This window comes from Lampetra fluviatilis, chromosome 66, assembly GCF_964198595.1.
Source record: "Lampetra fluviatilis chromosome 66, kcLamFluv1.1, whole genome shotgun sequence".
In the NCBI taxonomy this organism is placed as follows: Eukaryota; Metazoa; Chordata; class Hyperoartia; order Petromyzontiformes; family Petromyzontidae; genus Lampetra; species Lampetra fluviatilis.
The window spans coordinates 1,150,151-1,158,662 of record NC_136340.1 but is presented as its reverse complement, the minus strand read 5'-3'; positions in this window follow the sequence as shown (position 1 = coordinate 1,158,662).

Below are 8,512 nucleotides of genomic sequence, written 5' to 3'. Positions count from 1 at the left end.
TTACTGTCTTCAACAAGGCAATTTCATAAAATATCTTGGGGGACAGTAACAGCACACCTTTACATAATCCCGTAGTTCACCAGCTTAACACAGCGACCTCGCGAGTCGACAAGCACAACAAATGTTGCCAAAACAGGTACAGAACACAGTGACGATAGAGCGATTTAGAGAACACAGCTCAGAACAAGGCAATTACAGAACACGCGTCGACTGTTCGCGCCAACGCTCACCAATGCTCCACTCCTGGGTGACAAAGCAATGCAGCAGAAAGCCCAGGGAATGTAAATTCACTCGTGAGGCCGTGTACAGCCTTAGCCCCCCCCCCCCCTGACCAGCGATAGTGCCACGCTCCCAGGACTTAGTGCAGCATCAGCCTCAGCACTGGTTTGCCCAGCTCAGCAGTCCGCACCATGGCGACTTGGCACAGCAGCAGTCTCAGGCACTGGTTCGCTTGTACAGCAGTAGTCTTTAGGGACTCGGTGCAACAGCAGCCTTGAGCACTGGTTCGCCTCAGCAGCAGACTCAGCGCATCAGCAGCCTCGGGTACTGGTTTGTCTGCGCAACAGCATTGCTGCGTTGTGCAGCTGTTGATCTTCTATAGGAGCCCCCTGATCTTGGTAAACGTTGATCACAAATCCCCTAATACACTGGTAGCGCTTACTTAAATACACATTTAGTCCCACCCTCACAGCCTCGCTCTGCCCTCTCTAGCAGCCAATCAGCGTCCCTTTGCTAGGTGACCCTCTCACCCCTCGGCCACTGTCAATCAACTTGGACCCGTGTGGCACCCTTCCAATTGGAGCCCCGTAACATCGTTACATAAGCTATAACTTTTGTTGACCTCAATTTCCACCACTCACGCAGTCCTCTCGACTCCCACCCTCACTGCACGCCAACCGGCCTGCCCTGACTGGCTAACTCGTGCCCCGCCCCTGGTCAAGGCCAGACTCAGTGGCGCCTTGGCTTCCTGAGGATGGGGGGTTTGGGGGATTTTCCCCCATAACTAACCCGGAAGACGCCGATGGGGCCGTCGCGGCGCCGGCAATGGTGGAGCTTTTGCAGCTTCAACAACCAGGGCTTCTGTTTAGGCCTCGGCAAGGTAAGGTAAAAGTTAAACGGTAAAAAAAAACAAGACAAACTTTACCCTACCTTTTATCTTACCACAATACAATCGCTCTACCCTACCTTTAACCCTTGAGCAGGTAAGGTAAAAAGCAACGAGCCTACCTTTACCCTACCTTTTACCCTTACCCCATACAAATTACCCGATTACAGGGTAATTACTGGGGTACTACACGTGAAAAAGGTGTATAACGGTAAATGCTGGGTAGAGCGCTTTATACATTTAGAATACTCTCGATTCCAATTTTACACGCTTTCTTTGAACTCACTCTGTCTGTTGTCATTGTTGTTGTCGTTGTTGTATCCTCAAATCTTGCAACTCAATTTTAACCCACTTCCCAATATGGTATAGACTGCAAACTTGGTATACTTATGTCATACTTATGACAACGCTATATTCTATCACACTGTAAAAACCGAGACTGGGGTTAATTAATGTTTAGTAAATATATAGGAGTAGCCTATACATAAAAATAATGACTATGTGTAGTTTAGAATCACATTGAGCTGAATTCAACACCTTTCTATTAGTCATTAATTGTATTTTACTCAGTTTTGTTCAAATAAAATCAGCCATCAATAACTGAGTAGAATTTAATTGTATTTTATCAGGAAAGTCAAAAATGCCAAAAATTTATTAATTTTACTAACCGGGAGGTTTTTGAATTTAATAACGTTACACTCCCGCCTAAACTCGAGGCATTTTTTCACGCCACGTGCATGTCGACATCTTCTTCAACAGACACGTTTCAGGGACCGCCGTTCTCCCAAAGGTAAGACATGTTTTATTATTTTAGCGAACAATTTTTTAACAAAGGTGTGGTAGCAGTTGAACATTGTTTTATGTTACTGCATGTTACCAGCATGCCAATTTAACTGGCTGTAACGTATATCAGAATTAACTAGCACAACGTTAGGCCTTTGGAAGTCAGTCTGATTCGACTAAAAGCACGAGACTATAATTTTTGTTCCGCACACGAAAAAGTAGCGTGCGTAATTAAAACTAGACTATATTCATTCGGATCAGAGCGTGTACCGAACCAAAAGTCCTGTACCTGCCGTTACACCTCCAGTATATTATATCTTGGTGTTGATGTACGTACAGTATGCTAACGTTAGCTAGCTTGCCACCAGTCAGTTAGCGTCGCCTTTACGTTGTGGCTAGCTTGTTGTGTAGTTGCTAGCTAGCTAGATGATGTGAGTGACAAGAAGTTGATGTGCTAAATTTGAGCATGAAAATTTGAATATTAAAAATAATAAAGAATTATCTTGTAAATGTGATTCTATTGTCCTCATGTGATTAGAGACCTGGTGGCCTTGCATCTGATACATGGACCTTTTTCTGCCTCAGGTTTTTGCTTATGGAATGGAAGTGTAAGATCTGCAAGTCTTTGTCTGCCACAAAGGGAAATCTACTAAAGCATTACAGACAACACGCAATATTTGGTCGTGGCCAATCCCAGCCATGCCTATATGACAGTTGCCCTTGTACATTTAAAACGCAGAGTGCCCTTCGCACACATTTGTCCAGATACCATTCAGATGAAGAAAGTCTACGGTCAGGAAACATCTCTGCTTTTAAGTGTTTAGTTTGCAATGCTTGTTGTTCTATAGAGGACTACTTTCGGCATATTGGAAATCATCTGAAGAGCCACGAAACTGTCTTTTGTGTATTTGAAGGATGCAGCTTTCAGACAAATATATACAATACATTTCTAAAACACAAAAGACACAAATCCTATTCTTTGAGTGATTTTAAGAAACATGTGTATGAGAGTCGCCATAATCAGACTGTTGACCATTCTGATTTACCAGAGGCCAATGATGGTGAGGGCACTAGTTTAGATTGTGATCAGGAAAGTGCATCATACTTAGTTCTTCAAAGAATTGGCTTACTTCTGCTGAAGCTAGAAACCATCTATAATGCCTCAGTGAAGTGCATTGATGCCTTGGTTGAAGACCTTCAGTTCATTTCATCTTCAGTATCAGTTGCAGTTGTTAGGAACATACTAGATTCAACATTGAAGGTGAATAAATGCATTGTTGACCAGGCCATCGTAACTGAATTGTCAGCAGTTGTGCAACTTCCATCCCATTAGTACAGCACTTGGAGCAGGTGGTCCACTTGGTACGGCTTTTAAGAGAAGAAAGTATTTTAAGGTGCATTTCCAGTGTGTTGATAGCATTGAATATATTATTGATACTGAAAAGAACAGGACCTTTCAATATGTGCCTATTCTCCAGACTTTGCAGGAAGTCTTGAAGAATAAAGACATTGCAGAAATAATTTTATCCAGAAAATCAAATAGTACTGGATATATTAAGTAAATTTTTGATGGGAAATCCTTCAAGCAAAATGTATTTTATGCTGGGGAAGAAACAAGACTGTCTATAATCCTTTACGTTGACGACTTTGAGGTGTGTAACCCACTAGGAACTTCGAGAAAAAAAAAACACAAAATAACAGCTGTTTATTGGGTTTTGGCAAATGTTCCAACAAAGTTGCAATCTGCATTAACGTCAATACACCTAGCTTTACTTTGCAAAGCTGTTGATGTCAAACAGTTAGAATACAGAGCAGTTTTGGAACCACTCTTGAAGGATCTTGTCATTCTAGAACAGGAAGGGATTTTCATTTCCAGTGTTGGAAAAAACATTAAAGGGACAGTACATTGTGTTGTAGCTGACAATCTCGATGCACATTCTATCAGTGGACTAGTTGAATGTTTCACGGGGCCGTACATCTGTAGATTTTGTCTTGGACATTCTTCAGAGTACCAGACACACGAAGTGCGGACCGGAGTGTTTCCACCTCGGACAAAGAAGGAACATAGTTTGCATGTGCAAACAGAGAAAATCCAAATGTTACTCATTGCTTTGGCGTAAAGCGGTCGTGTCCATTGACTGATAAATTAAATCACTTTCATTTTGAGTCTGGGTACCCACCAGATGTACTACATGACCTTTTGGAAGGCATAGTCCCAAGGGAACTAGCATTGTGTTTTCAGATTTTCACCAAGAAGAAGTACTTCAGTTTGACTGAGCTTAACGAGTTAATAACTGAGTCTGACTGTCAAAGTTCTGCGATATAGGCCTATACATCTGATAGGCTATCAGAGAATGCACTGATTTGTTATTGAAAGCTATCTTTATTTTTGTTTAATGTTTCTTGGGTGTTCTAACATTGTGCTTTCTTCTGATGTGACGCTGACCTAGGCCATTGCAAGTGTTTGTTCTAAAGGAATAGATGTAAGATGCATAGAACATCTGTAGGCTGTGCTAGTTTACTTGTTAGGAAGCCATGCTTGTACTGTAATTATGCATGTTAAAAAAGATAGGTCCACCCGGATTGTGGATTATGGCTACTAGTATAAGTACAGGGAATGCAAGTCAATTCACGTGATGTTTTAATCTCTTTTAGCTGTTTGAAAAACATATTGGCCCTTAGGATTTCAATTTGCGCATATAAAAAAGAAATAATATGAAAGTTTTTTTACAGATTTTTTTAAAAAACATTGTCGTAATTTAAATGTGCTAAAAAGACTAAACCTTGAATCACATCCAAAAAAGTAATCTGTGCCTGTAATGCCCACAAATTATAAATACCTCCAGTATTGTATCCCTATTGTACACATACATGATTTCTGTCTTTGTTTTGTACTTGTAATATGTTGGATAAACATGTTGAGACAAAATTGCACGAATAAATGTTAACCTGCTGTTCCTTTTCATGGTTCTTATCTTTTTCATGGTGATCGGTTGACTTAACGTAAGTGAATTGTGGCACCACGAAGGCATGATATTGGGTGGATTAGAAATAGAAAAGTTATGGCAACAGACATTCAATATAAGTATTTTATTTAGTAAATTCAAATCATTTTGATCCAGATATTTAGTAAGCTTATATCAATTTCACCCAAACAATTAGTAACTGTAAATCAATTTCACCCAGATCATTAATAAATATTAATCAGATTCCACCAGATATTTAGTAAATCTAAATTACCATTGCTCAGATATTAAGTAAATATAAATCACTTTTCCTTGTAAAATCTATTTGGATTTACACAATTTTTTTTAGGCTATATAACTCATCATTTGGAATCATATTACTAAATCCAACACATTTTAACTGTTGCTTTTATTACCATGTACTTATTTTTTATTATTATTTTTTAGTTAATTTATTCAACACTTTTTATTCAAAGTTGTAGTGCTTAAAATCTACTCAATTATATTACGTGTCACTTTGTTGCCATAATTTTTTTAAGTAACAATGTGTCACATTTTTTACAGTGCATAAAAATATCTGTTTTTAAACATTTTTTATATGTTATGTTTCGGCTTGGGTCTAATTGTCCACGGTCAACTGACGTTGGCTGTAATTGGCCTCGGCCCCTTACGTTATGGCAAGCTTCGGGGCCACTTCCTGGAGTCGTGGAGTTCTGCCATTACTCGTACATTCAATAAAAGCGTGTTTTAAAAAAAGTTTTTTGAAATATTACTTATTAAATGGAGGCCACAGACTGTGCCATGGAGCTTTTAGCGGTAAACAAGGTACCGTATTTACCGGGTAATACTTCGCGCTACATTTACCCTACCGGGTAATTCTTCCAAGCTACCTTTACCCTACCCATTACCTTACCCCTTGGCATGTCGACACCTTTACCCTTTACCTTTACCCTTTTACCCGGTAAAAAGGGTAAATTACCTTACCTTGCCGAGGCCTACTTCTGCTCATGCAAGCACCGCTGGTTGTAGAGGGATGGAGAAGACTCGAAGGGCGTATTGGTTAATCCGCTGAAAACGTTGGGAGGACGGCAAGACTGAGAGCCCTGGAGATGGTGGCAGATCCTCCGCCGGTAGACAGCAAGGGAGGATCCCACATTGGGACCAACAGGTGAAAAGGGCGACCTCGACACCACAAGAGCAGTCACCTTCCGGGGGAGCTGATGCCTGTGCACATCCTGTCTGCTGGTGCAGGTGCCACGGACCCGAGGACGCACGGCGCTGCTGCTGCGCCGCAATTGGACGCGTGCTTAATGGCGTGCGAGAGGGGGTCCAGCAGGCCCCACCGGCTGGGGCCAGTGAAGGAGTTCGTAGAGGCGGGAGGGGATTTGGGGATCCTTCATGAGGAGGTTTGAGGCAGCTGACCAGGTACTGGACTGGACTTAAGAGGAGGCGTTTAAGGCACTACCCACCGCCTTGAACGACGAGGCACTTGCCATCTTCAGAGCCATCCCTGCAAGGCAGAGATCCAATTTGCATGCCGCTTATCAGGAAATGACGGAGGTATTTGACCCACCATCCGCTCGTGCAGACAGCCTATCAACTGCTGGATAAAGCGGTGCTAGACTCGCTGGTGATGGAGAAGATGCTGGCACTGTTGCAAGAAATGGGTGCCGTGCTGCCAATAGTGGAGGAGGAAGCCCAGACCTCCCTCTGTATGACCCGGTGCCTCAGCGCTCAAAGGGAAGGGGACTTAGCAGGTGCGGGTGGTCACACATGTGAGGGAGGCTCCGAGGAGCTCCACCTGCCCACCGTCACCGGTGTCCCGGCCGCTGCAGATGAGGGGAACAGCAGCCCGCTGAATGAGATCGCGGCGGCAGTCCGAAAATTGACGGTGGCAAATAGGGCAGTCCTGCAGCGACGTCGGGAATGTCCATACACAGCGCACACACTGTACACACAGGTAGGTATAAAATAAAATAAATCACGACGCTTCATATCCACATCTCCAGTTTCCGCAGCTTCCCACTCCCAGCACCGCTCACTTTCTCCCCCCCTCCCCCCCCGGCATTTTGTTATTGCTCCCTCGCTCCTCATTCCCTCTAGTGAGCAGCACGACACTCCCCCCCTCTTTATCTCTCCTCCCTGGCTCCTCCCCCCTCTCTTACCTATATAGCCTCTTGTTACAGCAGCCCTTTTGCCAACTTCAGCAATTTGTTCTTGCTGTGGTTGTCCCACCTGATGACGGACGCTTGTGTTGCGCCCGAAACGTCGTGATTTAATTTATTTTTCGATTTAAAGCTTTCGTGACTGCAGGGATTCATCTTCTTGGTTCTTTCGGTAAAGTCACGTAGAATGGAAACAATAAAAATAATAAAATAATTCTCACGGCGTTTCGGCCACAACGCAAGCAGCCGTCATCAGGTGAAGACCAGGTCTGTCAGGGGTTAGGGATCCTAGGCTAGGTCCTTCCACACGACCCTACTCTGTCTGGTCCCAGCCCGGTGAGCTCCGGTCTCTCTCCCTCGAGTCGGATCGGGGAATTAGCCAACACCACCGACCGGGGAGAGCAGCACCTCCTATGGCTACCACCGGCTTCCCTCCAGACTCACCACTCGGTCCCTCCACCCCTGGTTCCCTCTTCACCCTTCCACCATTCCGCGTTCCCACAGTGACCCTGCTTTCGTCACGGGGTCCCGCTTAAGTACGAGAGGAGACATCACGTCATTGTCCCGCCCAGCGAGCATGACTTCGCGTTCCACAACGTCATCGCACTGGACAGCACACATGACGTCAATTCCCCATATTACTCCTTTTACATATGTACTTTATTCATTTCTTTGTCTGTTTTGTGAATTTCTTACCTTTCATCTATTTTGCTGTCCTATAGTTTTTGTATGTATATTGAACTAATATCAAACCGTACGTAGCCACCCATGTTTTATTTATGTAACTTTCTGACCCGCGCTGACTGGACATCTGTGAAAGAGACTTCCATAGCTCTTCGGATTTCTTTAAAAGACAGATTCTGATGATCAAGATTCTCATCTTAACAACTGTGTTTTGCTTTTTTCATCAAACATTTGGGTCATGATGCCAGAACAAAATTTCCTAATCATAAAAAATGGCGTGTAAGAGAGTAACTTTAACATCCATTGTTAATCAGATGGTGCACGTTGGTGTGATTAATATGCCTGCAATTATAATAATACCATAATAATTTACATTTGTAAAGTAAAACATTCAATCACTCGTTCACCCACTCACTCGATCACCCACTCACCCACGTATTCGATGACCTGCCCACTCACTCGAGCACCCACTCACTCATCCACTCATTCCATCACCTATTCACTCACTCACCCACCCACTAACTCGGTGACCCATTCACTCACCCACTCGCTCACAGTAAAGGAACAAAACTAAGCGGATGATGAAGGCCACTTTAAAGAGGTGAGTTTTCCAGACAGACTTAAATATATCGAACGACTCTGATTGTCTTACTAATCAGGACGGCTGCTACATTTGACCATACTGGTGAACCCGGAATGCTACGATTGGTGACATTGGCAAATGGCAGCTGTTGTGTGTGGTAGTGTAACGCTACGAACCAGGCAACACCGAGTTATATTCCCACTCACGGCTACCAACATCAGTGACT